The sequence below is a fragment of the Triturus cristatus genome, chromosome 1_1 (genome assembly GCF_964204655.1).
Source record: "Triturus cristatus chromosome 1_1, aTriCri1.1, whole genome shotgun sequence".
In the NCBI taxonomy this organism is placed as follows: domain Eukaryota; kingdom Metazoa; phylum Chordata; class Amphibia; order Caudata; family Salamandridae; genus Triturus; species Triturus cristatus.
The window spans coordinates 833,287,470-833,295,252 of NC_140579.1; positions in this window are offsets into that span (position 1 = coordinate 833,287,470).

The following is a 7,783-nucleotide window of genomic DNA, read 5'->3' on the forward strand; positions in this document are numbered from 1 at the left end:
TAGTCAGGGAAAGGGGGATACACTGTTAAGATAACCCCTGCTCACCCTCTAGGTAGCTTGGCCTGAGCAGTCTAGGCTATCAAAGGCAATGTGTAAAGTATTTGTACCAACACTCACAGTAACACAGTGAAAACACCACAGATTTACTCCACACCAGTTTTAGAAAAATAATGTATCTTTACTAAAAACTTCACAAGACCAAATACTACAGACAAACCAACATATAATTCAAAAGGTTACTTTAAAGATAGTTCAAGAGTTTGCAGAAAGTACTCCAGGATGTCAAAATCAGTGTCCTGCACAGTGCGACTCTCAATGCACAAAATGCGACACTCTCGTGCCCAACAGTACCTGTAGTTGCGATAAGGTTCCCAAAAGCTATAACAAGGAAGATGGCAAAGGCGATGCGATGCTCCTGAGATCCTGGGGAGGCTTTGCAGCAGCCCTGCTTCACGCAGCAGAGGTGGATGCGCCGGCTCCGATCTGTAGGGGGAGGATGCGATACCTTTGGCTTTCGTTGCGTAGGTTTCTTGGGGGGAAGCTTCACGCACAGGTTCGATGCGACACTCTTCGATGTGGTGCGATGCGTGGCGCAGCGTTGCCCTCCGGCGCCGCAACTCTCGATGCGCCACGGAACGGGACTCTGCGTCGACGCACGCAGCGACTGGAGACTTTTCACGCACCGGCAGTGGTGCGGCCCGCAAACTGGTTCTGCGACGACCCTCGCAGCGTCAGGAATCTTCTCGTACCGGGACGATGCTCGACGCACTCGGCGATGCGGGGACCCTGCGTGTTGCGATGGTGCCGCGATGAAATTTTCCTTGCACTCTCGTCTTGCGACACGTAATCGGATGATGCGTTGGGTACCAGTCACTCTTGTTCACGCTTCTGCTTCCCAGCTCCCAAACACAGCAAAACGACCTCCTGAGGCCCCAAGACTGGGCAAGCACTCCAAGGCAGGTCAGAACTCTCTCAGCAGAGTTCCAGGGGAGCTGGTGGTGAAGTCCTTTTGTTCCTGGGACTTCTTAACAGGGAGCCAGCTCTTCTCAGGCCCTTGGAGATCAGAATCAAAAGAAGGGGACACAGCAAAGTCCTTCCCCTCTCCTTGGCAGCAAAGCAAAACAGCAAGCAGGCAGTCTTCTCCTCTTCAGTTCTTTTCAGCTTTCTCCTTGGCAGAGGTTTCTTCTTAGTTCCAAAGTGATCTAAAGTTTTAGGTGTCTGGGGTCCTCTTCTTATACCCCTCCAAGCCTTTGTCTCTCTTTGTTCCAGTGGGGGGATTCCCCTGCTCAAACCGGTTCCTGGGTGTGCTCTGCTCTGGAGCACCTGGTTCCTTTCAGAGTGAGGGGCAGGGTCGTTAGACGCTCAGCAGGAGGTGGAGCCTTCTTTGTGTCAGCAGAGGCAGAGTCCTCAGCCTGGCCAGCAGGGGGTGGAGCCAGCTTTGTGTTTGGCAGGGACAGCCCTATTCAAACCCAGGGACTACTCCTCCCACCCATCTAAAGCAGATCTCCCTATTCACCCTGCTGCTGACTCATCCAGGCTCCTGGAGCCACCTGGCCCATCACATGACTCCCTTCAGCCAACCAGCACACAGGCACACAGGAAGGTTAAACAGGAGAATAGCTACTTTCTAAAAAGTGCTATTCTCACACAGTGAATTTAAAAACCATCTTGCTAAAAAAAGATGTATAATTAAATTCTGAACACAGAGATACCAAACTTGGATTTTCTATCTTGTCCTTATGGGAAGATAGGCATGTAAACAGCCTTCCCCATTCTATCCTATGGGCAAGATAGCCTCTCAGCAGTGAAAAACGAAAATGGCTGTAATTCACTACCAGGGCATGTTACACACCTCAGTACATGCCCTACCTTTCAGATACACTGCACCCAGCCCAGGGGGGTACCTAGGGCCACCATAGGGATGCCTTACATGTACAGAAAGGGAAGGATAAGGCCTGGTCAGTGGGTGCACTGGCCAGGTCGACATGGCAGTCCTGGACTGCACATAGGCACTGCAAGCAGGCCTAAGACATCAATTTAGCGCTACTCCTGTGGGTGGCACAATCAGTGCTGCAGCCCACTAGTAGCATTTGAATCACCAGCCCTGGCACACTCAGTGCACTTTACTAGGGGCTAACAGGTGAAACAAATATACCAATCATGGATAACCAATCAATATACCAATTTATACAGAGAGCATATGCACTTTAGCACTGATCAGCAGTGGTAAAGTGCCCAGAGTCCTATTGCCAACAACCACGGGTCAGAAAAAATAAAGGAGGAAGAAGCAAAAAGTTTGGGGATAACCCTGCAAAAAGGGCCGTTTCCAACACAACCCCCTTCCAGCCTAAAGCCAGGGTAGACCAAGCGATACCTCGATGGGATTCCCTGCTTAGGGCGATAGAACACGGAAACTGGCCCAAACAGCAGGGCACTATTCCTGTTCTATGCCTTCCTGAACCCGGTTGGATCTCTCCATCCATACTCTCAGGGTCCACCACGCCAACCCATGTGGAACCCTTCTCCTCACCTGTGGACACCACCTGTGCAGCACCTAGCCTTAACTTGCTCACAGATGTGTCCCAACAGACAGACAGCAAGCCACAGTGACCACTGACAGTGGTCAGGGATGAGACCCAGGACTTATTCCTCTCAGTGCCCTCAAACCCCTGTGGCGTCAGAGGGTGGGGGGCGGTAGCCCCAGGTGCTTGGCACCCTTTGTCCACTCCCTTCCCTGTCAGGTCGGGTCTGACAACCTGGCACTGACCGACCAGCTCCGGGCCTGTATCCGGTGGCTGGACAGGAGGCTGGGGTAGGCTTTTCCATACCCAGTCCTCCTCTTCCTTGGGGCTCTGTACCCTCCCACCTGGAGCGGTACCCCCTCCTAGAATAGTCAGGGCACCTGTGGCAGGTGTCCTGCACCATTCACCCACCAGTTCAGGGGTTCTATCCTGCAACTGGGATCCCAGGTCAGGGGGGACACCCCGGACCTGGCCCTCCAACCTAGGGTCTACACCCTCCAGGTGAACCGGGGTCAGAGGCGAGGACTCCCTCCCTCTGCACCCCCTTCCAGAATTCTGCACCCTCCTACTCGGAGCGGTACACCTCAAAGACAAACTGGTAGAGACACTGCTTACAAATGTCCCTCCCTCCAGTTCAGGACCTCTCTCCAGCAACTGGTCTCCCAACCTAGGGTCTAAACCCTGCGGTTGCACACCTGCCTGGCATGCCAGGACTTCTGGGGACTCACACAGTATCTCCCCGAGGGTGACACATGACTCATGTGTCTTGTGACAGTCTGCCTGGCGCAGATCTCCCGGCCCCTGTCCACCTGACAGTGCGCGAAGATCCCCCAGGACAGAAGTGGTGTCACCATGGTCACTCCTAGGGGACTCAGCCCTTCTGGCTGGTCCCTGACCCACTGGTTCTCCCACTGGGGAACACATCCCCCTCTCACCCCTCAGTCTGGACTTCTGCACCCTCCCAACTGGAGCGGTACCGCCAGACACCAGAACCACTGGAGCTCTGTTTACAGAGGCTCCAGGTTCTCCTGACACTAGGAGATCCTCCTCAAATGGCCTACTAGCACGGTCTAGGCCCCCAACCTGGTGTTCCCTTAAGGAACCCTCCAGGCCCTGAGACTGGGTTTCGGGCACCTTGGGACCCACAGTCCCACACTCACCCCTTCTCCACTGAGACAGGACGTGAGCCCCTACACCACTCCCACTACACTGGGACCTAACTGGGCTACACTGAACCTCTTCCACCTCACAGGTCTGGAAGATATCCGGGCCACTCCTTTTGGGATCACTCCCCAATGCCTCTCCAGACCTTTTGTCATCCAACCAAAGGTCTGCCTCCAACGCAAGCTCTCTGGAACCAGAGAACTCACACTCCACCGGGTGTTGGCATAGCTCTGGAAAACAGGGACTTAAAATATGCTCTCCAACAAATGAATCACACAGCCCCCCACAGTTGTTAACCAAGCTACAGTTTGCCTCACCCTCCAGTGCCTCACACAAGTACCCCACACCACTCTCCTGAGATTGGCAAGACGGTACCTGACTGTCTCTGTCACACAACTCACACTCTTCTGGGCGGTCTTCACACTCACACACTAAGGTTTCTACCATGGGGGAACCCCTCTCCCTGTACCTCTCATCTAGGGTCAGTAGAGTGTCCCTCCCACCACTAGGAATATGGTCCCCTGTGCCAGTTCCCCAATCCACTTCAGGGACACTGCACTCCACTGGAACTACATCATAAACCTGAACCCCCTGGTGCATGTCAACCCCCTCCTTCAAGTCAGGTGCCACATCTCTGGGTATTTGTACCTTTCTTTCAGCACTAGAAACTACAATCTTGCTGCCACCATCTGAGCTGGACTCCACCTCCAACTCAGCAAAGCTCACTTCTTGAGCTAACCATTCTCCTTCAGCTGAGACACTCATGGCCTCAAGCCTCTCGAGCTCCAAATCAAGCTCCCTCATCCTCAACTCATGAGCCAGAAGCAATTTCTTCTCCTCCAAGGCACGGGCATTCCTGCTCTCCTCCGCCGCCTTGTCTACTTCCGATTGCTTCATTTTCATTTTCATTATTTCCAATTCATGGTTTCTCACCCTTTGATTCTCCTCCAACTCCTCTGGAGTGAGACTCCTACTGGAATGGGAGCTGCCAGCCCTTGAGACTGGTCCGACCACGGGCAGATCTTGGGGAACAAAACCATCCTCTTCATTTGCATCATCTTCCTCTTGGGCCTCCCAACAGGCCTTCAAGAATCTTTGTAGCACATCCTTTCTAGATCCGCTTTTCACAGGGCAACCAAGGTCTTTGCAGAATTGCTTTAGCTCCTCAACTTTGTACGAATACAAATCCTCAATGGAAAACTCCAATTCTGCCCTCTCACTTGTTGCCACCAGAGACATGATGCTCTTGAAGAGTTACTCAAAAATAGAATCAAAAATAATACAGTATGTGGTTGTGTATTGGTCTGCACTCCTAGTGATGTACACCAATTACTGTGGGTCAAGTACAAATACAAGTTCAATCCTCACCGCTGACCACCAATGTTAGATCTGGGGGTCTCTAGTTGGCAGGGTAGGTTCCACTGTCCAAGTAGGGACCCTTGCTTCTAGTCAGGGAAAGGGGGATACACTGTTAAGATAACCCCTGCTCACCCTCTAGGTAGCTTGGCCTGAGCAGTCTAGGCTATCAAAGGCAATGTGTAAAGTATTTGTACCAACACTCACAGTAACACAGTAAAAACACCACAGATTTACTCCACACCAGTTTTAGAAAAATAATGTATCTTTACTAAAAACTTCACAAGACCAAATACTACAGACAAACCAACATATAATTCAAAAGGTTACTTTAAAGATAGTTCAAGAGTTTGCAGAAAGTACTCCAGGATGTCAAAATCAGTGTCCTGCACAGTGCGACTCTCAATGCACAAAATGCGACACTCTCGTGCCCAACAGTACCTGTAGTTGCGATAAGGTTCCCAAAAGCTATAACAAGGAAGATGGCAAAGGCGATGCGATGCTCCTGAGATCCTGGGGAGGCTTTGCAGCAGCCCTGCTTCACGCAGCAGAGGTGGATGCGCCGGCTCCGATCTGTAGGGGGAGGATGCGATACCTTTGGCTTTCGTTGCGTAGGTTTCTTGGGGGGAAGCTTCACGCACAGGTTCGATGCAACACTCTTCGATGTGGTGCGATGCGTGGCGCAGCGTTGCCCTCCGGCGCCGCAACTCTCGATGCGCCACGGAACGGGACTCTGCGTCGACGCACGCAGCGACTGGAGACTTTTCACGCACCGGCAGTGGTGCGGCCCGCAAACTGGTTCTGCGACGACCCTCGCAGCGTCAGGAATCTTCTCGCACCGGGACGATGCTCGACGCACTCGGCGATGCGGGGACCCTGCGTGTTGCGATGGTGCCGCGATGAAATTTTCCTTGCACTCTCGTCTTGCGACACGTAATCGGATGATGCGTTGGGTACCAGTCACTCTTGTTCACGCTTCTGCTTCCCAGCTCCCAAACACAGCAAAACGACCTCCTGAGGCCCCAAGACTGGGCAAGCACTCCAAGGCAGGTCAGAACTCTCTCAGCAGAGTTCCAGGGGAGCTGGTGGTGAAGTCCTTTTGTTCCTGGGACTTCTTAACAGGGAGCCAGCTCTTCTCAGGCCCTTGGAGATCAGAATCAAAAGAAGGGGACACAGCAAAGTCCTTCCCCTCTCCTTGGCAGCAAAGCAAAACAGCAAGCAGGCAGTCTTCTCCTCTTCAGTTCTTTTCAGCTTTCTCCTTGGCAGAGGTTTCTTCTTAGTTCCAAAGCGATCTAAAGTTTTAGGTGTCTGGGGTCCTCTTCTTATACCCCTCCAAGCCTTTGTCTCTCTTTGTTCCAGTGGGGGGATTCCCCTGCTCAAACCGGTTCCTGGGTGTGCTCTGCTCTGGAGCACCTGGTTCCTTTCAGAGTGAGGGGCAGGGTCGTTAGACGCTCAGCAGGAGGTGGAGCCTTCTTTGTGTCAGCAGAGGCAGAGTCCTCAGCCTGGCCAGCAGGGGGTGGAGCCAGCTTTGTGTTTGGCAGGGACAGCCCTATTCAAACCCAGGGACTACTCCTCCCACCCATCTAAAGCAGATCTCCCTATTCACCCTGCTGCTGACTCATCCAGGCTCCTGGAGCCACCTGGCCCATCACATGACTCCCTTCAGCCAACCAGCACACAGGCACACAGGAAGGTTAAACAGGAGAATAGCTACTTTCTAAAAAGTGCTATTCTCACACAGTGAATTTAAAAACCATCTTGCTAAAAAAAGATGTATAATTAAATTCTGAACACAGAGATACCAAACTTGGATTTTCTATCTTGTCCTTATGGGAAGATAGGCATGTAAACAGCCTTCCCCATTCTATCCTATGGGCAAGATAGCCTCTCAGCAGTGAAAAACGAAAATGGCTGTAATTCACTACCAGGGCATGTTACACACCTCAGTACATGCCCTACCTTTCAGATACACTGCACCCAGCCCAGGGGGGTACCTAGGGCCACCATAGGGATGCCTTACATGTACAGAAAGGGAAGGATAAGGCCTGGTCAGTGGGTGCACTGGCCAGGTCGACATGGCAGTCCTGGACTGCACATAGGCACTGCAAGCAGGCCTAAGACATCAATTTAGCGCTACTCCTGTGGGTGGCACAATCAGTGCTGCAGCCCACTAGTAGCATTTGAATCACCAGCCCTGGCACACTCAGTGCACTTTACTAGGGGCTAACAGGTGAAACAAATATACCAATCATGGATAACCAATCAATATACCAATTTATACAGAGAGCATATGCACTTTAGCACTGATCAGCAGTGGTAAAGTGCCCAGAGTCCTATTGCCAACAACCACGGGTCAGAAAAAATAAAGGAGGAAGAAGCAAAAAGTTTGGGGATAACCCTGCAAAAAGGGCCGTTTCCAACAAAGCCTGAATGCTTAGGGCAGTGTAAATGATAACCAGTTCATGGCGATATACTAGTGCAAGATTCTTTTGAAAATAGCAATAAGGAGGATCCCAACCCAGCAACCTGACTGCAGCTATATAGAATTTAATCGTTTGCAATTGCCCCAAAAAAGTACAATACTACAACCAAACTGAGAATGGATATATTAGGAAACAAAATGAAAAAGAGAAGAACTGTTAAATGTACAGTGTTGTGAAAACGTATGGGCCTATAAAACTACTGAATGTATAGTTATTACATGGAAAACCAATTCAAACTTTCTTTAATAAACAAAAGTC